This window comes from Schistocerca piceifrons, chromosome 7 (genome assembly GCF_021461385.2).
Source record: "Schistocerca piceifrons isolate TAMUIC-IGC-003096 chromosome 7, iqSchPice1.1, whole genome shotgun sequence".
Classification (NCBI taxonomy): Eukaryota; Metazoa; Arthropoda; class Insecta; order Orthoptera; family Acrididae; genus Schistocerca; species Schistocerca piceifrons.
The window spans coordinates 205,738,772-205,764,755 of NC_060144.1; positions in this window are offsets into that span (position 1 = coordinate 205,738,772).

Below are 25,984 nucleotides of genomic sequence, written 5' to 3' on the forward strand. Positions count from 1 at the left end.
TCGACATGTATTTTATATCAGCGTACCTTGGATAACAGCAAAATATTAAGTTCTAACGAAATGGTGACATGTCGAAACAAATGGTGCTTTCTTCGTCCAAGAAATCGAGATAAAAACGTGCGCCGAAAACAGGCTTTTGAAAATATCGCAAAAAGACGAAGTACGCTGATAGAGAATCCAATTTAGAATGCTGCTATCCAGTTCCGATGAAAATAGTAGGTACTGTTGTCGATATACGTTTCCGCCTAAGTGAAAATTACAGTTTTGAGAAAAACGCTTTCGATGTTATGTGTTGCATTTTCCGTAGTTAAGTTAAACATACATCTAGTCAAAGATCCCTGGACTACGCAACAATCATCTTAGATTAAAAGGAGTTGCTCCTCCATCTTCTTCGTGGCCACAGTGGTCCTGTGGGTATCTGTGGCAGTTTCTGTCATTCGCTGCTCTGCTCACTCGACAGCCTTTTCGTCCACTTTTGTGCTGAAATTGAAACAGGCTGGTTCGATCTCAAGTTCGAGCGCGTTCATATTTCTATAGCGCTGTTTAGGCCGCCAAAGAAATGGAATGCTGCTACACTGGCCACGGTGTCGACTATAGTTTTTCCGATGTGAGTGGTTTTAGGACACACTTTCACAAATTGCCTTGTAACTCGACTACGGAGTTTTGGCAACATTAATATGAACTCTAAAATAATGAAGACATCCGCAGTGCTCGGCAGTGAAGTATTACTCGTCCAAAGCATACGTAGAAGTAGTTACACCAGGTCTGCCGCTTCCTTAACCTAACTGTCTGCTTTCACTGCGATCTGTTTAAGTGCCCTCCGCGTTGCTAATTCCTCATGCTTAAATACACTTACCTGTAAGTAACAATTATTTCATTGAAATGTTCTTCTTTAGATGGTTTGTAACTCCAGTAGTTCATGTATTGAAAATGAATAACAGTTATACATCATCTAACAATATGTAATTATTAATGTGTAGTTATTATTGACTGTTATCAAATTCGTATATTCCCCTCACTGAATGCAGTTAACACGCTTATTTCTCTTATCATTCGAATATATAAATCAGTTGGTAATTGCGATGGTTCGTGTACAGGGAATGAATGCTTAGAACTGTAACGGTTAACAAGAATATGGTAGACAGAAGTACCTCTATGTATGGGAGGAATTAGCGTGACAAAGAAAAGGTGCGAAATTAGCGCGCCAGAACAACTTAAGGGAGTAAGTAGCTAGCTGCTGCAGTGTGAACATCCTGCAGTGGAAAGTGAGAAAAAACTTTTTCCAAGTTGTTATAAAAGTGCGTCGGATGGAAGTAATATCAGCATATTGCCACGTGGCATAATGTAGAATGCTCCAAGATGTCGGGCAATGAACAGAGGAAATTTAATACAGTAATTCGTGTACTGATAAGTGTTTGCTTACTAGTTTACATTACAATCGCCACAGAAGAGCATCACTTCGACACCTCCAGCCGATGTACAGATTATTTACACTAGTAACAGGGCATAAATCAGTCATATCTTTATAGTGCGTCAAAACATTTGTAAAACTCGATATTCCCGTGCAACGAGAAAATCACTGACCAAGTCACGTAACGTGTGCTAAAAGTCCTACTCTTGACACTGAAAGTGTCCATAGATGTGAAGTTAATTATTTGGGTGTTTGCCAGCATTAATAACTGAAGTATTCAAAGACACGAGTCAAGATTTTAAATAAGTTTTAAATGTACTGTAGCTCAAAATTTTCTCAAAATGATCTGAAAACCAAATAACTTGAGAAAATAGTTGGTTCTAGTTTTCGCATTAGTTTGAAACTACTTTTGCTTAAATTACTGTTACAAAATTTAACACATGTGCAATGCGTTTCTATGTATGAAAAGTACTGTAAAATGTGATAGTGAATGCTGCAACAAACCTCGGGACCCCTTAATCTAGAAGCTGTTTCAATCAGTGACCCACTCTCATTGAAGATGTAGTTTTCTTATTAAGCTCGTTAGTAAACCTCATAGCGTGGAAAATTCATTTCTTTGTTCCTGTTTAACGGTAAAGAACTCAACAGAGATTGTGATGGATTGATATTGCTAACATGTTATCGCCGAATTCCGATATTAAGATTTCAAATTTTATTTCTGAATTCTAAATGTAAAGAAAATAAAAAGCAGTTATTGATAACTACTGCGAAGTTATTTGTCCGATTTGGACAGGCGACCCTGTTCGTTCACTGACTGCATATTATTCCTATTCCTCAGCAAACCGAGATTCGAATCCCGTTTGCAACCTTACACATTCTTTTCAATACAATGCCATGTTTTGACACGAAGTTAAAAGTCCGATTGGTTAAACCATTTAGACGCATGAGCACATTCGCTGAATCCTGGAAACGAGATAACATTAATTTTTATACAGTAAAACGAATGGTATAGGTTTCGTAAATCTTCAAATATTATCCCTCCTCCCCATATGCTTATACAACTAGATACGAGTAAACTTTGTACATGTTTCAATGTTGTCTTCTTGTAACGAAAATAATTTAATTATTATTTCTCTTTCCTCTCGTCGTAACTTCATTTCAGTCCTTCTACTGTGTATTCCCTCTTAAATCTTCTACCTTCTTTACATTATTTCAATATGTTTCTTCTGCAGTCTACTTCTTCATTCCTCTTCAATCACTTTAATTCAGCAACGACGACTCCTTCCATACGATGCTTTACTTGTTTAATTCCAGATTCCAAAAACAATTGACAATTTACGAGTTTCTCTTAACTTTATAAAGCTGCCACCTATTTCCCAAGACACTAACCAGTTTTAATCATGACTTTTGCGGTCTTGCGTTTATATTTACATAGAAAGTTTCATCTTCTAACATATGCTTCTTTATATCTAACGGGGGAGTGACTCACCAATTTTCATAGATTTAACTATAAAATATCTTAATATAAGGAAATATTTTCTTAAAAAGTTTCATCCCGTGTTTCACTCCCTTAGAGGACTGAATTTCCAGGAACAATGAAATAAGTATTTTTTAAATTTTCTAATCGAGAGGTCAAATACCATTTCTATACATACGGCTTTAAAAATGCTTCAGTAGTTTTTCAGTAATGATTTATTTTCAAAACAATGTTTCGTCCACTGTTTAAATGGCATGGCGGTTGAATTTCCAAAAAATGCTGAAAACGTTTATTTTTTTTATTTCTGAGAAATCAAATACATTTCGTAATTTTAGCTACAAAACTGCCTTAACAGCTTCATATTTTCACAAAGCCTTTGATCCCCGATTTCACCTCCTCAGGGACGCACTATCGAGATATCCCTTCTTAAAGACGCCTACACTACAAGGTCGACCCCTTCTGCAAATTTAAAGTTTCTGTCGTTTGTGGTTTGCCTGGGCGACGATGAGTGAGTGAGTGAGTGAGCCAGTTAGTTGGGACATTGTCTTCCATGCACATAAATTATATTTCCTTCTTCTAACAAGTCATTCAGTTCTTCGTTTAATTTTTCCTATTCCAGTGACGTAAACTAAGAGCAGACTCTTAGCTGCTTATTGCTCTACAGATTTCATTCAAGAAACTAGCGGAGAATTTTCTACGTTCTCGTTGGCGGGTTTACTCGCTCCCACTCTCGTCGTCGGGTCCTTACATTCGTCTTCGCTTAGACGGCACCTTTTCTCTTCTCCCATCTGTAAAGATTATTTGTGCCTTAAAGGATATCCGCCACATCCAGAGGTAGTGCAAGCCGCGGTCCTCAATCTTTTCTACTTCGTGATAGGCTCTTTTTTGCTATCTATCTCCGTCGAGATCTTCTTTAGTACGACTGGCTGTCTCTTTATGCGTCTTTTTCCTGTTACAGAGTTTCTGTACCCTTTCCTGTACGGTGGCTGCACTCTCCGTTTTTGATCTGCGCGTATATTATACGTACATGTTCCACTGGTACCATTATCGTGCTTGCTTGGTGGCTGAGAACCTTGCGTGGGACTACCAGACTTACCCAAGCTTTTATTTGACATCCTTCACATCTACAAACTGATTTCCTTCAAAATCTTTTTCCACCAACAGGCTCTCTACTGTGTGGAACACACTGATTTTGCAGCTGCTTACGGTTGCCACTAGAAGGTCGTTAGTACTAGAGCAAGACTCTCTTTGGCACACAGCCCTTGGTTCAGATTAGGGGTCCCGGATTCAGGACCTTGGGGGGAAAGTTCTGCCAATATCTGTAGGATGGCTAGATGCGAGGGCAACGACGTCACAGGATAACAATATGAAATTTAAAAGAAATGCAAAACGGTGCTCACTGAAATTTTAAAAATGGCGCCGTTGATCTGAAGGCAATTTTAAAACAAAAATATTCTACAAAACAGCCAATGAGAGGTTGGTATATCACTGGCCATTAATAACAAACAAATAATAAAAGTCGAGTATTTCCTCAACCATTATAATGGAACAGCTAGTCACAGTACACTGTTTTACCGACAATTAAAGCCCAACAGCCAATCAATGTATAGCTTCTATATTCAGTAGCATCTAAATGATGTACATATTTTAACATTATGTTTATAAGTAGACAAATAATCTGAATTATTTATCAAAATAAAAATAAGCACAATTCTACAGTAATTTCATGACAAAAAATATGTAACCTTTAATTTAACAGCGTTCATTTGCATAAAGTTAGGAAAAAGCATTCAAATGACCTGTATTAACAATGATTTTATCTTGAAACTCCTCCACTGGTCCGTGTTTGCTTACAAAAAAACAATAGGGGATTGTAAGTCCGCCATGATACGAACACTTTTGTTATTTTTTATTTTAAAATGGTAGAAAATAATTTAGTGGTACTGATATGTGTATAACATAATCTGTCTCGAGATGAAACACAAAATAAGACAGAAGAACTGCACAGTAATATCAACACAGTACACCCACAAATACGCCATGTCTAAAATATACATCAAAAATTGCGGAAAAAACAAGAAACTAAATTTCTAGTATCTTACAATTACAAAATTACAAGCAACAGCAACGAATATGAATTTTCCTTCCACAGACAATCCACATCAACCAGCACTGTTATCCGTAGCTCATCCAACAATCTGACTGTGCATAAATATGTCAGTTTCGCAAACGTGCTCCGCAGGGAACAAAGAACATATTTTAAAACAGAAAACTACACGCTCGAATTAAAATAATCAGAGAAACTGCTGCTGAAAACGACTGCAAAACAGATACTATAAACAAGCTTAACCACAAGGTAAAAATGGAACATAACAACAGTGGGCACCCTCTCAAGAGTCCAATCAAAGGATCTGAAAACTCAAAGGCAGAACACACAGAAAACACAGCTTATCACACCACATAAGAAGAAGAAACAGGTGATAGACACGTACATACAATAACAAAATAGGACATAGAACAGTAAACTTACTGAAAAAGGAACGAATCCTGGTAACATTTAGAACAAACACAGTTCAGCAATGGATAACACCAGACAAAAACCTTGGACAAATTCAGCAATGCTTAAATATGCCAACTCGCATGTAACTCTTGTCAAGCCCAATACATAGGGCAAACAAGCAGAAATTTCCGTACAAGATACACAGAGTATGTGAGAGGTCTGACGAGTGACAGCACACATTCCACATTCGCATAACACCTAATGAACAAAAACCACATACCCACTAACAACGAAACTGATCATCACTTCCTGATACACAGCAACAGTTTATGCCGAAAACTAACGACAGAAGAAAATTATTACATACGAAAGGCGATAGTGGAAGTGAAACACGTATTAAACGAAAACGCAACACTCTACAGCAACACACATTTTACCATTTCAAGACAACTGTCACAGGATAGAACAAAGGAAAATACACACAGGCAGACACACACACACACACACACACACACACACACACACACACACACAGACACACACACACAAAACTGCTCTCCCAACACACAGAGACACATAAATAAGGAACATTAGGCGTCAGAAATCCCGTGGAAATTTTCCTAAACTTCTCGCAACGGGCGATGCTTTTCTCGCGATACACGCCAGCAGCAAGATAGCGTAATGTTTTGGATTACGAACGAGGTGCGAAAGTAATGTTTTTCTGTGTCTCAAAGCAGCTACAAGTTAAAAAAAATGGTTAAAATGGCTCTGAGCACTATGGGGCTTAACTTGTGAGGTCATAATTCCCCTAGAACTTAGAACTACTTACACATAACTAACCTAAGGACATCACACACATCCATGCCCGAGGCAGGATTCGAACCTGCGACAGTAGTGGTCGCGCGGTTCCAGACTGTAGCGCATAGAACCGCTCGGCCACTCCGGCCGGCAGCTGCAAGTCGTCAAACGAATCTGGGTACATGGCAAACGACGTAACTACCTGGTACACACGAAAACTATACCCACAAATCAGTCCCAATCCCAATTGTGTAACGCTGACATATAGAAGTTCACGTTTTTTCATTCGTTTAGTGCCAGCCAACCATACAGCTGCAGATGACGTAATGTATGCCGTGAAAAAAAAATTAAAAAATTAAAACAACAAGCAAAGTCAGAAATTATGCCGGAACAGCGGCAACAATCATAAAAACCATGCTGTGACGTGTAAGAAATAAGGTTGTTGTTGTTGTTGTTGTTGTTGTTGCGGTCTTCAGTCCGGAGACTGGTTTGATGCAGCTCTCCATGCTACCCTATCCTGTGCAAGCTTCTTCATCTCCCAGTGCTTACCGCAACCCATATCCTTCTCAATCCGGTTAGTGTATTCATCTCTTGGTCTCCCTCTATGATTTTTGCCCTCCACGCTGCCCTCCAATGCTAAATTTGTGATCCCTTGATGCCTCAGAACATGTCCTACTAACCGGTCCCTTCTTTTTGTCAAGTTGTGCCACGTACAATTCTTCTCCCTAATTCTATTCAAAACTTCATCATTAGTTATGCGATCTACCTATCTAATTTTCAGCATTCTTCTGTAGCACCACATTTAGAAAGCTTCTATTCTCTTCTTGTCCAAACTATTTATCGTCTATGTTTCACTTCCATACATGGCTACACTCCATACAAATACGTTCAGAAACGACTTCCTGATCCTTAAATCTATACTCGATGTTAACAAATTTCTCTTCTTCAGAAACGCTTTCCTTCCCATTGCCAGTCTACATTTTATATCTTCTCTACTTCGACCATCATCAGTTATTTTGCTCCCGAAATAGCAAAACACCTTTACTACTTTAAGTGCCTCATTTCCTAATCTAATTCCTCAACATCACCCGCCTTAATTCGACTACATACCATTATCCTCGTTTTGCTTATGTTGATGTTCATCTTATATCCTCCTTTCAAGACACTATCCTTTCCGTTCAACAGCTCTTCCAAGTCCTTTGCTGTCTCTGATAGAACTACAATATCATCGGCGAACCCCAATGTTTTTACTTCTTCTCCATGGATTTTAATACCTACTCCGAATTTTTCTTTTGTTTCCTTTACTGCTTGCTCAATATACAGATTGAATAACATCGGGGAGAGGCTACAAGCCTGTCTCACTCCCTTCCCAACCACTGCTTACCTTTCATGCCCCTCGACTCGTATAACTGCCATCTGGTTTCTGTACAAATTGCAAATAGCCTTTCGCTCCCTGTATTTTACCCCTGCCACCTTTAGAATTTGAAAGAGAGTATTCCAGTGAACGTTGTCAAAAGCTTTCTCTAAGTCTACAAATGGTAGAAACGTAGGTTTGCCTTTCCTTAATCTACCTTCTAAGATACGTCGTAGGGTCAGTATTGCCTCCATGTTCCAATATTTCTACGGAATCCAAACTGATCTTCCCCGAGGTCGGCTTCTACCAGTTTTTCCATTCGTCTGTAAAGAATTCGCGTTAGTATTTTGCAGCTGTGACTTATTAAGCTGATAGTTCGGTAATTTTCACATCAGTCAACACCTGCTTTCTTTGGTATTGGAATTATTGTATTCTTCTTGAACTCTGAGGGTATTTCACCTGTCTCATACATCTTGCTCACCAGATGGTAGAGTTTTGTCAGGACTGGCTCTCCCAAGGTCATCAGTAGTTCTAATGGAATGTTGTCTACTCCCGGGGCCTTGTTTGGACTCAGGTCTTTCAGTGCTCTGTCAAACTCTTCACGCAGTATCGAATCTCCCATTTCATCTTCATCTTCATACTATTCCATTTCCATAATATTGTCCTCAAGTACATCGCCCTTGTATAGACCCTCTATATAGTCCTTTCTCCTTTCTGCTTTCCCTTCTTTGCTTAGAACTGGGTTTCCGTCTGAGCTCTTGATATTCATACAAGTGGTTCTCTTTTCTCCAAAGGTCTCTTTAATTTTCCTGTAGGCAGTATCTATCTTACCCCTAGTGAGATAAGCCTCTACATCCTTACACTTGTCCTCTAGCCATCCCTGCTTAGCCATTTTGCACTTCCTGTCGATCTTATTTTTGAGACGTCTGTATTCCTTTTTGCCTGCTTCATTTACTGCATTTTTGTATTTTCTCCTTTCGTCAATTAAGCTCAATATATCCTCTGTTACCCAAGGAGTTCTACTAGCCCTCGTCTTTTTACCTACTTAATCCTCTGCTGCCTTCACTACTTCATCCCTCAGAGCTACCCATTCTTCTTCTACTGTACTTCTTTCCCCCATTCCTGTCAATTGTTCCCTTACGCTCTCCCTGAAACTCTGTACAACCTCTGGTTCTTTCAGTTTACCCAGGTCCCATCTCCTTAAATTCCCACCTTTTTGCAGTTTCTTCAGTTTTAATCTACAGTTCATAACCAATAGATTGCGGACAGAGTCCACATCCGCCCCTGGAAATGTCCTACAATTTAAAACCTGGTTCCTAAATCTCTGTCTTACCATTATATAATCTATCCGAAACATTCCAGTAAATCCAGGCTTCATCCATGTACACAGCCTTCTTTCATGTTTCTTGAACCAAGTGTTATCTATGAATAAGTTATGCTCTGTGCAAAATTCTACCAGACGGCTTCCTCTTTCATTTCTTACCCCCAATCCATATCCACCTACTATGTTTCCTTCTCTCCCTTTTCCTACTCTCGAATCCCGGTCACCCATGACTATTAAATTTTCGTGTCCCTTCACTATCTGAACAATTTCTTTCGTTTTATCATACATTTCTTCAATTTCTTCGTCATCTGCAGAGCTAGTTATCATATAAACTTGTACTACTGTAGTAGGCGTGGGCATCGTGTCTATCTTGGCCACAATAATGCGTTCACTATGCTGTTTGTAGTAGCTTACCCGCACTCCTATATTTTTATTCATTATGAAACCAACTCCTGCATTACCCCTATTTGATTTTGAGTTTATAACCCTGTATTCACCTGACCAAAAGTCTTGTTCCTCCTGCCACCGAACTTCACTAATTCCCACTATATCTAACTTCAACCTATCCATTTCTCTTTTTAAATTTTGTAATCTACCTGCTCGGTTAAGGGATCTGACATTCCGCGCTCCGATCCGTAGAACGCCAGTTTTCTTTTTCCTGATAACGACGTCCTCCTGAGTAGTCGGCGCCCGGAGGTCTGAATGGGGGAGTATTTTACCTCCGGAATATTTTACCCAAGAGGACGCCATCATAATTCAACCATACAGTAAAGTTGCATGCCCTCGGGAAAAATTACGGCCGTAGTTTCCCCTTGCTGTGAGCCGTTCGCAGTACCAGCACAGCAAGGCCGTTTTGGTTGTTGCAAGGCCAGGTCAGTCAATCATCCAGACCGAAGTAAGATATTACGCAATTATTCACAGAACCCAGTGTTTGGAACCAAACAATACACATGCAATAATGTTTTACAATGTTCCTAAGTATGCTACTTTTACATTTTTTAGAGTCAAAGAACACACTGATGATGGCAATGTTTGTCGCTGAGACTAGTTTAGGAATAAATAAATAAACAACAAAAACGTTTTGCATCAAGGTGAACCCACAATCCCAAATCGTTGACTTTATGAATATATCAAGGAAATATGTAAGGGCATATACCCCCCCCCCCCCCCCGCCAACACACACACACACACACACGCACACACACGTATGCATACACTGTTTATGTCAATGTTAAATAAAATTACATGCTAAGAAACAGTAGTCGCGGAACTTATTTAGATCACTATACCGCATGTGGTGTAAGGTACGATGGGTGATCAAATTAAATGTGTCCACACCCGATTTATGAGTACTAATTATGACATATGTGTAAGTGCATACAGTTGTTACGTCAGTGCTATCTCCAAATATAAACATTAACATCTAGAAGGCCGTTCTTGGCGTAAACAAAGATGTCTTACAGGTAACACAAAATCACGTATTAGTGATGAAAAATATATAAGCAAACACACAGCGGTTATGTCAATGTTGCATTAGTGTATCATCAACTCTAAAATACAGATCAAAAGGACACTTCACCAACAGGATGTTTATGAAATGTGTCACAATCTTCCCACCATGCCTCAAACAATGCCTCGGACATGATTGTGGCTGTCAACTTATCTGCCTCTATAGCATTTCGACGTCTAAACTGTTCTCTAACAATAAAAAATACCTTGGGTAAAATAATGTATTAAGCAGATAGTTGTCGTTTCGTTTTAGGCCTAAATGAGGCAATGCACTAAGACAAACCTATCCAAGCCTATGACAACTGTGCAGAACATATGTTGCCGAAATCACAATGCTAAGCACACAGGCAGTGGCACTTGACAGAAGCAGACAGGCTGTCTGAATTATTGTCAACTACGTTATGCAAGGCTGTTTCTATGTCTAAATTATCTTAACATTTATCAAAATACCAAATCGTATTGGAATATCGACCTTAGGCTTACTTGAATCTATGTTACTCGTACTATAATGAGAATATTTATTTTGACCTCAGTATTTTATTGACTGTAATACATCCCCCCCCAATGAACCATGGACCTTGCCGTTGGTGGGGAGGCTAGCGTGCCTCAGCGATACAGATAGCCGTACTGTAGGAGAAAGCACAACGGAGTGGTATGTGTTCAGAGGCTAAATAAAAGGCTTGAAGAGGGACAGAAGCCTTTTCAGTAGTAGCAGGGGAAACAGTCTGGATGATTGACTGATCTGGCCTTGTAACACTAACCACAACGGCCTTGCTCTGCTACTACTGCGAACGGCAGAAAGCAAGGGGAAACTACAGCCGTAACTTTTCCCTAAGGCATGCAGCTTTACTGTATATTTAAATGATGATGGCGTCCTCTTGGGTAAAATATTCCGGAGGTAAAATAGTCCCCCATTCGGACCTCCGGGCGGCGACTACTCAGGAGGAAGTTGTTATCAGGAGGCAAAAAATTGGCTTTTTATGGGTGGAATGTCTGATCCCTTAAACGTACAAGTAGCTTAGAAACTTTAAAAAGGGGAATGGATGGGTTAAAGTTAGGTATGGTGGGAATTAGTGAATTTCGGTGGCTGGAGGAACAAGACTTTTTTCAGGTGAATACAAGGTTATAAATACAAAATTAAATATGGCTATTGCAAGAGTAGCTTTAATAATGAACAAAAAATAGGAATGCGGGTAAGGTACTACAAATAGCATAGTGAACGCATTATTGTGGCCAAGATAGACACGAAGCCCACACCTACTACAGTAGTACAAGTTTATATGCCAACTAGCTCTGCAGATGACGAAGAAATTGAAGAAATGTATGATAAAATAAAAGAAATTATTCAGATAGTGAAGGGACACGAAAATTTAATAGTCATGGGTGACTGGAATTCGAGAGTAGGAAAAGGGAGAGAAGGAAACATAGTAGGTGGATATGGATTGGGGGTAAGAAATGAAAGAGGAAGCCGTCTGGTAGAATTTTGCACAGAGAATAACTTATTCATAGCTAATACTTTGTTCAAGAAACATGAAAGAAGGCCGTATACATGGATGAAGCCTGGATTTACTGGAATATTTCGGATAGATTATATAATGGTAAGACAGAGATTTAGGAACCAGGTTTTAAATTGTAGGACATTTCCAGGGGCGGATGTGGACTCTGTCCGCAATCTATTGGTTATGAACTGTAGATTAAAACTGAAGAAACTGCAAAAAGATGGGAATTTAAGGAGATGAGACCTAGATAAACTGACTAAACCAGAGGTTGTACAGTTTCAGGGAGAGCGTAATGGAACAATTGTCAGGAATGGGGGGAAGAAATACAGTAGAAGAAGAATGGGTAGCTCTGAGGGATGAAGTAGTGAAGGCAGCAGAGGATTAAATAGGTAAAAAGACGAGGGCTAGTAGAACTCTTTGGGTAACAGAGGATATATTGAATTTAATTGATGAAAGGAGAAAATAAAAAAAACGCAGTAAATGAAGCAGGCAAAAGGGAATACAGACGTCTCAAAAATAAGATCGACAGGAAGTGCAAAATGGCTAAGCAGGGATGGCTAGAGGACAAATGTAAGGATGTAGAGGCTTATCTCACTAGGGGTAAGATAGATACTGCCTACAGGAAAATTAAAGAGACCTTTGGAGAAAAGAGAACCACTTGTATGAATATCAAGAGCTCAGACGGGAACCCAGTTCTAGGCAAAGAAGGGAAAGCAGAAAGGTGGAAGGACTATATAGATGGTCTATACAAGGGCGACGTACTTGAGGACCATATTATGGAAATGGAAGAGGATGTAGATGAAGATGAAATGGCAGATACGATACTGCGTGAAGAGTTTGACAGAGCACTGAAATACCTGAATCCAAACAAGGCCCCGGGAGTAGACAACATTCCATTGGAACTACTGACGGCCTTCGGAAAGCCAGTCCTGACAAAACTCTACCATCTGGTGAGCAAGATGTATGAGACAGGTGAAATACCCTCAGACTTCAAGAAGAATATAATAATTCCAATCCCAAAGAAAGCAGGTGTTGACAGATCTGAAAATTACCGAACTATCAGCTTAATAAGTCATAGCTGCAAAATCCCAACGCGAATTCTTTACAGACGAATGGAAAAACTGGTAGAAGCCGACCTCGGGGAAGATCAGTTTGGATTCCGCAGAAATGTTGGAACACGTAAGGCAACACTGACCCTACGACTTATCTTAGAAGATAGATTAAGGAAAGGCAAACCTACATTTCTAGTATTTGTGGACTTAGAGAAAGCTTTTGACAACGTTCACTGGAATACTCTCTTTCAAATTCTAAAGGTGGCAGGGGTATAATACAGGGAGCGAAAGGCTATGTACAATTAGTATAGAAAGCAGATGGCAGTTATAAGAGTTGAGGGACAAGAAAGGGAAGCAGTGGTTGGGAAGGGTGTGAGACAGGATTGTAGCCTCTCCCCGATGTTATTCAATCTGTATATTGAGCAAGCAGTAAAGGAAACAAAAGAAAATTTCGGTGTAGGTATTAAAATCCATGGAGAAGAAATAAAATCTTTGAGGTTCGCCGAGGATATTGAATTCTGTCAGAGACAGCAAAGGACTTGGAAGAGCTGTTGAACGGAAAGGATAGTGTCTTGAAAGGAGGATATAAGGTGAACATCAACAAAAGCACTACGAAGATAATGGAATCGAGTCGATTTAAATCGGGTGATACTGAGGGAATGAGATTAGGTAATGAGACGCTTAAAGTAGTAAATGAGATTTGCTATTTGGGGAGCAAAGTAACTGATGATGGTCGAAGTAGAGAGGATATAAAATGTAGACTAGCAATGGCAAGGAAGGCGTTTCTGAAGAAGAGAAATTTGTTAACACCGAGTATAGATTTAAGTGTCAGGAAGGAAGGAGTGTAGCCATGTATGGAAGTGAAACACGGACGATAAATAATTTAGACAACAAGAGAATAGAAGTTTTCGAAATGTGGTGCTACAGAAGAATGGTGAAGATTAAATGGGTACATCACATAACTAATGAGAAGGAATTCAGTAGAATTGGGAAGAAGAGGAGTTTGTGGCACAACTTGACTAGAAGAATGGATCCGTTGGTAGGGCATGTTCTGAGGCATCAAGGAAGGCATCACCAAATTAGTATTGGAGGGCATCGTGGAGAGTACAAATCGTAGAGGGAGACCAAGGGATGAATACACTAAGCAAATTCAGAAGGATGTAGGTTGCAGTAGGTAATGGGAAATGAAGAAGCTTGCACAGGATAGAGTAGCATGGAGAGCTGCATCAAACCAGTCTCAGGACTGGAGACCACAAAAACATAATACGTCTTACATGCTTCGGCATTACGCCGCTTTCAAAGGATTGAATAATTTGAGACAATGTTTAATGAATTATAAAAAGGGGAATGAAGCTATCCAATATATAAGCTCTTACTATTCCTATAAATGTTATGACATTAAGCTGAGTAGCAACTGTGAATTTATATTGGACAGATTGGTTCTAATTTTTATTAGTCATAAAATATTGTATTACACTTACGGATCCTTTAAAAATGGCGCAAAAGTATGAACGCATCAAGTGTAATGAAGTTAATAATGTGGTCAAAACAAATACAGCCACTATATACTGATGGGAAAAAATTGCTCCACAATAAAATAATTAACGTATAGTAACAAAATTATTCGAATAAAATTGTCTAGCTAACATATCTAAGAGATTAATATGGCACAAAGGCTAATGTAAGCGTGATATAACCTACCGGAAATGTGAAATGCTGGTACATTAACAACCAGTGTAGCCACCAGAATGTTGAATGCAAGCATGCAGACGTTCATGGCTTGTGTAGCGCAGGTGCCGGATGTAATGTAGTGGGATGGAGTTCCATGCCTATTGCAGCTAGTCGATCAATACAGGGACGGATAATGCTGTTTGTGAATGACGCTGCAGTTGTGCAATGATGCACGATATGTTCTGTATTGGAGACAGATCTGGTGATCGAGCTCGCCAAGAAAACATGTCGACCATCTGTAGAGTGTGTTCAGTTGCAACAATGGTACGTGGGCGAGCCTTATGTTGTTGGAAAACACCACCTGAAATGCTGTTCATGAAAGTCAGAACAACAGTTCGAATTCCCAGACTGACGTATAAATTTGCAGTCAGGGTGCGTGGGATAGCCACTAGGGTGCTCCGCTGCCATACGAAATCGCACTGCAGACCATAACTGCAAGCGTAAGTCCATTGTATCTAGCACACAGGTTGGTTTCAGGTCCTCAACTGGCCTCCTTCCAATCAGTGCACGGCCGTCACTGACATCAAGGCAGAGCAAGCTTTCAGTAGGATACACAACTGAACTCCACCCTGCCCTCCAAAGAACTGTCGATGCATTCCACTGACGTCCCGAATAGCAGTCGTTTGGGGTCAATGGAATGCACGTTGTAGGGCGTCAGACTTGGAGCTGTTCTTGAAATAACCGATGTGTGGCAGTTCGTTGCGTCACTGTGGCGCCAGCTGCTCTAATTGCAGCTGCAGATGCAGTATGATGCGTCAGAGCCTCTCGCCGACCACGATGGTCGTCCCTCTCGATAGTGCGACACGGTCTTCCGGAGGCCGGTCTTCTTGCGACTGTACGTTCTCGTGCCCACCAATGTCAGCAATGATTTATAGTGGTTACGTTCCTTTCAAGTGTTTCTGCAATATCGCGTAAGAAATATCCAACTTCTCACGACCGCAAAGCTGAAGTACCTTCTCATAGTGGCGCTACTACCACCACTCTTATACGACTGGTGCGATATTTCAATGGTCACCACCTTTCAGAAGTAGAAACACGCCTATCCCTTTCGTTTGTGTTGCACAACTCCTTGTTGCTGGTGCAATTATTTTCCATCAGTGTATATACAGGGTTATTACAAATGATTGCAGCGATTTCGCAGCTCTACAATAACTTTATTATTTGAGATATTTTCACAATGCTTTGCACACACATACAAAAACTCAAAAAGTTTTTTTAGGAATTCACAAATGTTCGATATGTGCCCATTTAGTGATTCGGCAGACATCAAGCCGATAATCAAGTTCCTCCCACACTCGGCGCTGCATGTCCCCATCAATGAGTTCGAAAGCATCGGTGATGCGAGCTCGCAGTTCTGGCACGTTTCTTGGTAGAGGAGGTTTAAACACTGAATCTTTCACATAAACCCACAGAAAGAAATCGCATGGGGTTAAGTTGGGAGAGCGTGGAGGCCATGACATGAATTGCTGATCATGACCTCCACCACGACCGATCCATCGGTTTTCCAATCTCCTGTTTAAAAAATGCCGAACATCATGGTGGAAGTGCGGTGGAGCACCATCCTGTTGAAAGATGATGTCGGCGCTGTCGCTCTCCAGTTGTGGCATGAGCCAATTTTCCAGCATGTCCAGATACACGTGTCCTGTAACGTTTTTTTTCGCAGAAGGAAAAGGGGCCGTAAACTTTAAAGCGTGAGATTGCACAAAAAACGTTAACTTTCGGTGAATTGCGAATTTGCTGCACGAATGCTTGAGGATTCTCTACCGCCCAGATTCGCACATTGTGTCTGTTCACTTTACCATTAAGAAAAAATGTTGCTTCATCACTGAAAACAAGTTTCGCACTGAACGCATCCTCTTCCATGAGTTGTTGCAACCGCGCCGAAAATTCAAAGAGTCATCGGGTGTCAGGGCTTGTAGCGATTGTAAACGGTAAGGCTTCTGCTTTAGCCTTTTCCGTAAGATTTTACAAACCGTCGGCTGTGGTACGTTTAGCTCCCTGCTTGCTTTATTCGTCGATTTCCACGGGCTACGCGTGAAACTTGCCCGCACGCGTTCAACCGTATCTTCGCTCACTGCAGGCCGATCCGTTGATTTCCCCTTACAGAGGCATCCAGAAGCTTTAAACTGCGCATACCATCACCGAATGGAGTTAGCAGTTGGTGGATCTTTGTTGAACTTCGTCCTGAAGTGTCGTTGCACTGTTATGACTGACTGATGTGAGTGCATTTCAAGCACGACATACGCTTTCTCGGCTTCTGTCGCCATTTTGTCTCACTGCGCTCTCGAGCGTTCTGGCGGCAGAAACCTGAAGTGCGGCGTCAGCCGAACAAAACTTTATGAGTTTTTCAACGTATCTGTAGTGTGTCGTGACCATATGTCAATGAATGGAGCTACAGTGAATTTATGAAATCGCTTCAATCATTTGTAATAGGCCTGTATTACTCCCGCCCAAACATCGAACTACACTCCTGGAAATTGAAATAAGAACCCCCGTGAATTCATTGTCCCAGGAAGGGGAAACTTTATTAACACATTCCTGGGGTAAGATACATCACATGATCACACTGACAGAACCACAGGCACATAGACACAGGCAACAGAGCATGCACAATGTCGGCACTAGTACAGTGTATATCCACCTTTCGCAGCAATGCAGGCTGCTATTCTCCCATGGAGACGATCGTAGAGATGCTGGATGTAGTCCTGTGGAACGGCTTGCCATGCCATTTCCACCTGGCGCCTCAGTTGGACAAGCGTTCGTGCTGGACGTGCAGACCGCGTGAGACGACGCTTCATCCAGTCCCAAACATGCTCAATGGGGGACAGATCCGGAGATCTTGCTGGCCAGGGTAGTTGACTTACACCTTCTAGAGCACGTTGGGTGGCACGGGATACATGCGGACGTGCATTGTCCTGTTGGAACAGCAAGTTACCTTGCCGGTCTAGGAATGGTAGAACGATGGGTTCGATGACGGTTTGGATGTACCGTGCACTATTCAGTGTCCCCTCGACGATCACCAGTGGTGTACGGCCAGTGTAAGAGATCGCTCCCCACACCATGATGCCGGGTGTTGGCCCTGTGTGCCTCGGTCGTATGCAGTCCTGATTGTGGCGCTCACCTGCACGGCGCCAAACACGCATACGACCATCATTGGCACCAAGGCAGAAGCGACTCTCATCGCTGAAGACGACACGTCTCCATTCGTCCCTCCATTCACGCCTGTCGCGACACCACTGGAGGCGGGCTGCACGATGTTGGGGCGTGAGCGGAAGACGGCCTAACGGTGTGCGGGACCGTAGCCCAGCTTCATGGAGACGGTTGCGAATGGTCCTCGCCGATACCCCAGGAGCAACAGTGTCCCTAATTTGCTGGGAAGTGGCGGTGCGGTCCCCTACGGCACTGTGTAGGATCCTACGGTCTTGGCGTGCATCCGTGCGTCGCTGCGGTCCGGTCCCAGGTCGACGGGCACGTGCACCTTCCGCCCACCACTGGCGACAACATCGATGTACTGTGGAGACCTCACGCCCCACGTGTTGAGCAATTCGGCGGTACGTCCACCCGGCCTCCCGCATGCCCACTATACGCCCTCGCTCAAAGTCCGTCAACTGCACATACGGTTCACGTCCACGCCGTCGCGGCATGCTACCAGTGTTAAAGACTGCGATGGAGCGCCGTATGCCACGGCAAACTGGCTGACACTGACGGCGGCGGTGCACAAATGCTGCGCAGCTAGCGCCATTCGACGGCCAACACCGCGGTTCCTGGTGTGTCCGCTGTGCCGTGCGTGTGATCATTGCTTGTACAGCCCTCTCGCAGTGTCCGGAGCAAGTATGGTGGGTCTGACACACCGGTGTCAATGTGTTCTTTTTTCTATTTCCAGGAGTGTATAATGGCGTGGCATGCAGTCAAGCCTTTCATATCTCATTTTTGCCGTTCTCCATTATTACTGTTTACAATGATTTCTTTATTCCCGTTTCCATGCGTAGTAATTCAGTTAAAATGTGCGCTTCTGATGGAGAGGTTTCATATTACTATTGAAACACCTCTGTACTGTCCAAGGGGTCCATTGTGTCGCTTGGTAGTGGCTTCATTCAGACGTATGACATTTCAGTCCTGTCGCTGAACGCATTCTGTAAAACCCCACGTCGGTTTCTGATTAATGTTTGTTCTTGAGTTCTGGCTCATTTAGAGTACTGTTCTATTGATGTGGTATCGTACTCCTGATCTTGACGGCACCAGCGGTCAGTCCCAAGGTACGCGTATTATGAAAATAAAGTGTATAAGTGCGTGCCTAAGTAACGCATGACCTATCGAGCTCCTACTCTCATGACTCCACATAATTACAAGAAAGATAAGAAATGATTAAAAAGGTGTCCTCAGATCAGAACAGTCTTTATTGGGCACTGTATTTATTGTTCCTGAAAATAGTAAGAAACGTCCCACCGGCACATAAAAATCACTCTCATAACATTAACATTCACACAGTTCCACAAAACCTCTCGAGTTATCCATTACTCTGTGATTCAGCCGGGTCACCGTAAAATACATTACTGTGCTCACGACCGCAAAGCTGATTCACATTCTCTTAGCGGCGCTACTATTGCCAGTCTTATGCGACTGTCGCGTGATGTCTCACTGCCAAGTGACGTAGATCGATGATACTATTGCCATACAACCAAACAACTGCTATAGCACAGTACAGTACATTACAGTACAGAAAGTAAATGAGAGACATGAAATGCGCAAAGAGACCAACAGATATATTTACGCTGACGTCATCGATGATGGTCCCTGAGCATCACAAAATGCGAGACATGGTCCTTAATAGCGTGTGTGATCACCATAGACGGCAATGCATGCTTTGCAATGTGCTCCCACGCTGATCATAAGATTGCTAAGGAGTTTTTGTGGTATGACGTTCACTCCTCTACCAGAGCGGTTGAAAACTTCAAAGAATACCGTCTGCTTTGTGGGAATCGTGACAGAGGGACGCCAGATGAAAGATTACCGTTTTGTGGGAAACCAAAAATTTTTCTTACAATAAACCTAGCAGAGGACGCCAGATGAAAGTTAACTGTGTTATTGTGGATGAGAGGAAGCTATGTTTTTGCCTGTACTAGTCTAAAAACCCCTGGCAACGCTCGTGTTTCTGCTTTACACTGCCCTCGTGATTTGTGTGGATTTTCTTGTTTCTATACTGGTCCACAACCAGGCAGAGACCGACACCTAACATCGAGCTTTAATAAAAGAAGTAGTCATTTATACTACCCCTGAATGAAAATGGCGCGGCGGATAATTGGGTTGGCTCTGAGCACTATGGGACTTAACATCTATGGTCATCAGTCCCCTAGAACTTAGAACTACTTAAACCTAACTAACCTAACTAACCTAAGGACGGCACACAACACCCAGTCATCACGAGGCAGAGAAAATTCCTGACCCCGCCGGGAATCGAACCCGGGAACCCGGGAACCCGGGCGCGGAAAGCGAGAACGGATAATTGGGGGAGGGGTACATGAGAGCGTTACCTAGAGAACAGAGTGTGTCCTATTTTGCACGTTACTAAGCAAGGGGCTGAAGAGCTCACACGCTGATGCGTGGGTCCCTGCGCTAAATATCTTTTTGTTATTTTTGAAACTCTTTTCCTTCTATAAATGAATTCTCTTAAATTGACTTCATTGTGATGTTAGGTTATGTTAAAGATCGACGATAATTCATAAAGTATTTATTTTAAACATGATCATTTGACTTTACAATAATTACAGTAATTATTCTACTTTACAGAGGTTACTTTTTTTTTACAACTTACAGCTTGCCTACCTTGTATGCTAATCTGCACGCACATTTTTGTTTTACGGGCGAGACGAAACTGCGTTTGGCCAAACGTTTACCACCAGATTCTATCACTCCTTTACATAGAACATCTACTGTATGAAAGGAGGATAACGGACATATTGGGGACCAGACACATTGACACAGGAGTCGAAAGCGTTTAGTGGAGCGATATCTGTTTTGTCTCTATTTGAAACTCGTGTTCACAGACAACGAACGATCGACCACGTGTAACTACAGTACATCTAACTACAAAGAGAGTGGAGACGACAATTAATTTAACTGTGCCGTGAGGTGGCGAATTACGATGCGACCGTTCGATGTTATAATTTGGCTACCCAATGGCAAACCACGTTCACTATTACTAGTATGGGGCAGACCACTTGTTTTAAGACCTCCTTCACACAGATAAACATTTTTGCAGTTCAATTTTTCGACCAAAATTAATCACACGCGTTTGAATATGCTTCACTGCACTCGATTTGCGCGATAGAATTTATACACAGGAACTGTTGATGAGACTTTGTAGCTTACGACACCAAGTACCTTCGTACAAAGGATGGGTGCCTACTCTATTTCCACACAAAATATCCGAAATAAACGAGAAAGCAATCGTTACGTACACTCATTTCTCTACATAATCTAAAGCTGGAAATAAAATGGAATTAATTCAAACATTGAAATACCTTTCTTCGAGTGAACACCGAGATAGACGCGCTGAGGGCACGTTTGCTCACTTACCCGTCTTCTGTAGAACTCCTTGAATATGGCGGGCACCCGGAGGTCTTCGTGGGCCCCACTGGAGGGTATGGTCGAACCACTTGGCCGTGACCAACCTCTCCACCCCAAATCTTATGATACTGCAACTTCTTTGACTTCGACCTGCCTGTGCTGTATCTCTGATCCCCTATCCAGGAGTAAGGTTGGCACTACTATACTACAGAACTACTTCTACTGTTTCCCAACTACTATTTGGGCACGTTTTATGCAAATGTGGGAGGAGGATTATGAATGTTCACACACATGATTTGCATTCAAGTACAACTAAAATATGAGAGCCGACATATATAAATATGTATAATGAAACCTAACTCTCCATCCGTCCACATAGGGTTCCGCTGCACCCGCGGCCGGCCGCGTCGTGCAAAAAATTTTTCTGCGGAGTCGCTTCAGTTCGTATTCCCGGTGTGATCGAGCAACTGTTGCTTATGGAGCGGTAACTACTGTGCCGTTTCAAACTGAAGGATATTGTGGAGTTGCTGAAGTACGCCTCCTCAACGCATCCGACCTGTGCCCGATGGGATTTAAGTCAGTCGAACGTGAGGGACAATCCATTCGTCGAACATCTTCTCCTTCCAAGAGCTATTCCACATCCGCTGTTCGGTGCGGTCGCGCATTGTCATCCATAAAAATGAAGTGAGGGTATAATGCATCACTTAGGGGACGCTCGTGGTGAAGGAGAACAGTTTGACGATAACGTTGACCAATGAATGTGCCGTATATAGAGACTTTGGGGTGAGTACTCTCATGCAACATTGTGCCTCCACACACGATAACACCGGATCACCAAAACGATCGTGTTCGACAATGAGGGACTTGAAACTTCCTGGCAGATTAAAACTGTGTGACGGACCGAGACTCGAACGCGAGACCTTTGCCTTTCGCGGGCAAGTGCTCTACCATCTGAGCTACCCAAGCACAACTCACGACCCGTCCTCACAGCTTCAATTCTGGCAGTACCTCGTCTCCTACCTTCCAAACCTCACAGAAGCTCTCCTGCGAAGATGGGTGGTGAGTCGTGCTTGGGTAGCTCAGATGGCAGATCACTTGCCCGCGAAAGGCAAAGGCGTAAAGTTCGGGTCTCGGTCCAGCACACAGTTTTCATCTGCCAGGAAGTTTCATATCAGCGCACACTCCGCCACACAGTGAAAATCTCATTCTCGAAATGAGGGACTGATCTTCGTACGGCGAGAGGTGGGAACACGCAACGCATCCAAGAACATTGTGGAACATAAGCGTTCTGGTAGCCCATGTGTCATCGTGCTGATAGGCATAGTGTTGCATGGGTGTAATGACCTCTGAACTTCTGAAAATGCACGCGCCGGCCACCCTTAATATGATACCGTACCTCTTTCCAATGTTCATCTTTTGAGTGGTGCATTCGGCCATGACTGTATTTCCATGCGTGACAATAGGCAAACTATATCAAATAGTCCAAATGGAAGAGCTCTGGGAGGATATCCGCGAACGGGAGGTTCTGTCCGTTTCCTCGACTTCAGTTCCATCGAAGACGTGTGGGATTCACTTGGCAGATATATTGCAGCACGTTTGCATGCACCTAGAACAATTCAGCAGTTATCAAAAGCGCTGGTGGAGGAATGAAATGAACCACCCCGAGGACTCCTTGCCAACCTAGTGGCCGGCATGGGAGCACTTTGCAGGACCTTATTGCCATCCGTAGTGATCACAAATCCTAGTAAGAAGCATGTTCCACCTATAGTAACGACCATGTGACCACCAGGAATTGCAGTGACTTCTAAGTAATTATTGTCTTTTAATAAAAGTGTAATTTCTGTTAGTCTTACTGAATATTTTCTTCATTTGCCTTAACTTCTGTACTGTAACGGGGGTTGATGTTGCTTCACGTTCGTACGTCTAAATCTGAGAGTGCCCTACACGTGATCTCTGGGTCGTGCTAATAAAGAATCCTAGGTCGCTGCCCGGCAGATTTTTACATGTGACGGCTATTCGAGTAGTACGTAAGAAACTGAGAAGGAATGAATAAACATTACGTCAAAAGCCTTTATCCTGGACCAAACATCTCGAAAACTTAGGCCAAGCATCAAACAGAACGTTGAGGGCATTAGTAGCAAATGTTAAATTGTACACTACTGGCCTTTAAATTGCTACACCACGAAGATGACGTGCTACAGACGCGAAATTTAACCGACAGGAAGAAGATGCTGAGATGCAAATGATTAGCTTTTCAGAGCATTCACACAAGTTTTGCGCCGGTGGCTAAACTTGCAACGTGCTGACATGAGGAAAGTTTCCAACCGATTTCTCATACACTAACAGCAGTTGACCGTCTTTCCCAGGTGAAACATTGTTGTGATACCTCGTGTAAGGAGGAGAAATGCGTACCATCACGTTTCCGACTTTGATAAAGGTCGGATTGTAGCCCACCGCGATTGCGGTTTATCGTATCACGACATTGCTGCTCGCGTTGGTCGAGATCCAATGACTGTTAACAGAATATGGAATAGGTGGGTTCAGGAGGTTAATACGGAACGCCGTGATGGATCCCAACGACCTCTTATCTCTAGCAGTCGAGATGACAGGCATCTTATCCGCATGGTTGTAACGGATCGTGCAGCCACGTCTCGATGCCTGAGTCAACATATGAGGACCTTTGCAAGACAACAACCATATGCACGAACAGTTCGACCACGTTTGCAGCAGCATGGACTATCAGCTCGGAGTCCATGCCTGTGGTTACCCTTGACGTTGCGTCACACACAGGAGCGCCTGCAATGGTGTACTCAACGACGAAACTGGGCGCACGAATGGCAAAACGTCATTTTTTCGGATAAATCCTGGTTCTGTTTACAGCATCATGATGGTCGCATCTGTGTTTGGCGACCTCGCGGAGAACGCACATTAGAAGCGTGAATTCGTCATCGCCATACTGGCGTATCTCCCGGCGTAATGGTATGGGGTGCCATTGATTACATGTCTCGGTCACCTCTTGTTCGCATTAACGGCACTTTAAACAGTGGACGTTACATTTCAGATGTGTTACCACCACCCGTGGCTCTACCCTTCAATAGATCCCTGCGAAACCCTACATTTCAGCAGGATAATGCACGACCGCATGTTGCAGGTCCTGTACTGGCCTTTCTGCAAACAGAAAATGTTCGATACAGCCCTGGCCAGCACATTCTCCAGATCTCTTACCAATTGAAAACGCCTGGTCAATGGTGGCCGACCAACCGGCTGGTGACAATACGCCAGTCACTACTCTTGATGAATTGTGGTATCATGTTGAAGCTGCATGGGCAGCTGTACTTGTGCACGCCATCCAAGCTCTGTCTGACTCAATGCCCAGGCGTATCAAGGCCGTTATTACGGCCAGAGGTGGTTGTTCTGGGTACTGATTTCTCAGGATCTATGCACCCAAATTGCGAGAAAATGTAATCAGGTGTCAGATCCAGTATAATATATTAGTTCAATGAATACTCGTTTATCATCTGCATTTCTTCTTGGTGTTGCAATTTTAATGACTAGTAGCATATATATAAGTTATTTGATTAAGCATAACATCGACGTGTTCGTCCTACTGGCAAATCATGCAGATAATAAAGATGAACTGTCCTCTTAAAGGAAAACTAGCGGGATTTGATATCGTTGACTTAACGCACAATCATGCCTATGTTGCAGACGAACACGATAGGATTAACATAGGGATCCCTCACGTGCTGTTTACTTCCTCAAACAGCAATATCCAATCAAAGGCAATCAAAGCTGGGGAACTGGACATGAGCAGTAACCTACAAGCCACCAAGTTCTCCCAGTCCCACAAACATACCGTCGCCCTGCAGTGTTTGCGGGATGCTTTCACAGTCACCACATGGAATGGCGATACAAAATGACTGATGACAATGGTGAAGAATTAATAAACTCGGAAGGACAACTTCATCTTATTTTCGACGCTTATAACGATACCTTCAGGTCAGCTGCTTTGAACCAACAGTGCGGTACAGAGTTACGTTTTGTTACAGTTCATTAAACATGTAGCTTAGTCAGCACAACTAGGAACATTCTGTCGGATTCATTTGACAGTCAACACCGTGAAGCTGTAGTAATGTTCGCCACAAGTACCCTATCAGTAGTCTCTGTTCGTCGACTCAGAAGCGACCTAAGAAAAGAGGACTGCAATGGTATCTCTGTAGTTTTTGATAAATTCCTATGCCGGGTTTCTCAATCTGCTGAGAACTATGAAAGATTTCTAGGAGCAGTTACCGGTGCACAAGAGAGCATATGTCTGGATGATACCGAAAACAATACATAGCATGCTGGGACGAGAAATGTGAGAAATTATGTAATGATTTACAAAGCAACGGGATGGGGATACAGCAGACGAACTGATACACTGGCTTGATACTGCACGACGACAGATGTGAACGGAATCTACTCAGACTATGGATTCCAGAGTATCCAGTAGAAAAGCATGGTCCCTGCTTCGAAAATTATGCTGAACCGGCCATATCACTCGAGAACATAATCCCACAGCTCCTAACAAAATTGCTTCGCAAATTACCAAAACATCTAAAGGAGTAAATCACCAAGAAACACAAGACTTAATAAATGAGAACTCAAAAAACTTCAAGACATTTTGCGTTATGTAAACAAGAACCCAGAGGTTACGCAACATGAAGAAACGATGCTTAACACAAGTTTATTCTAAATAACTACGAATTTATTAAGCCTTAAG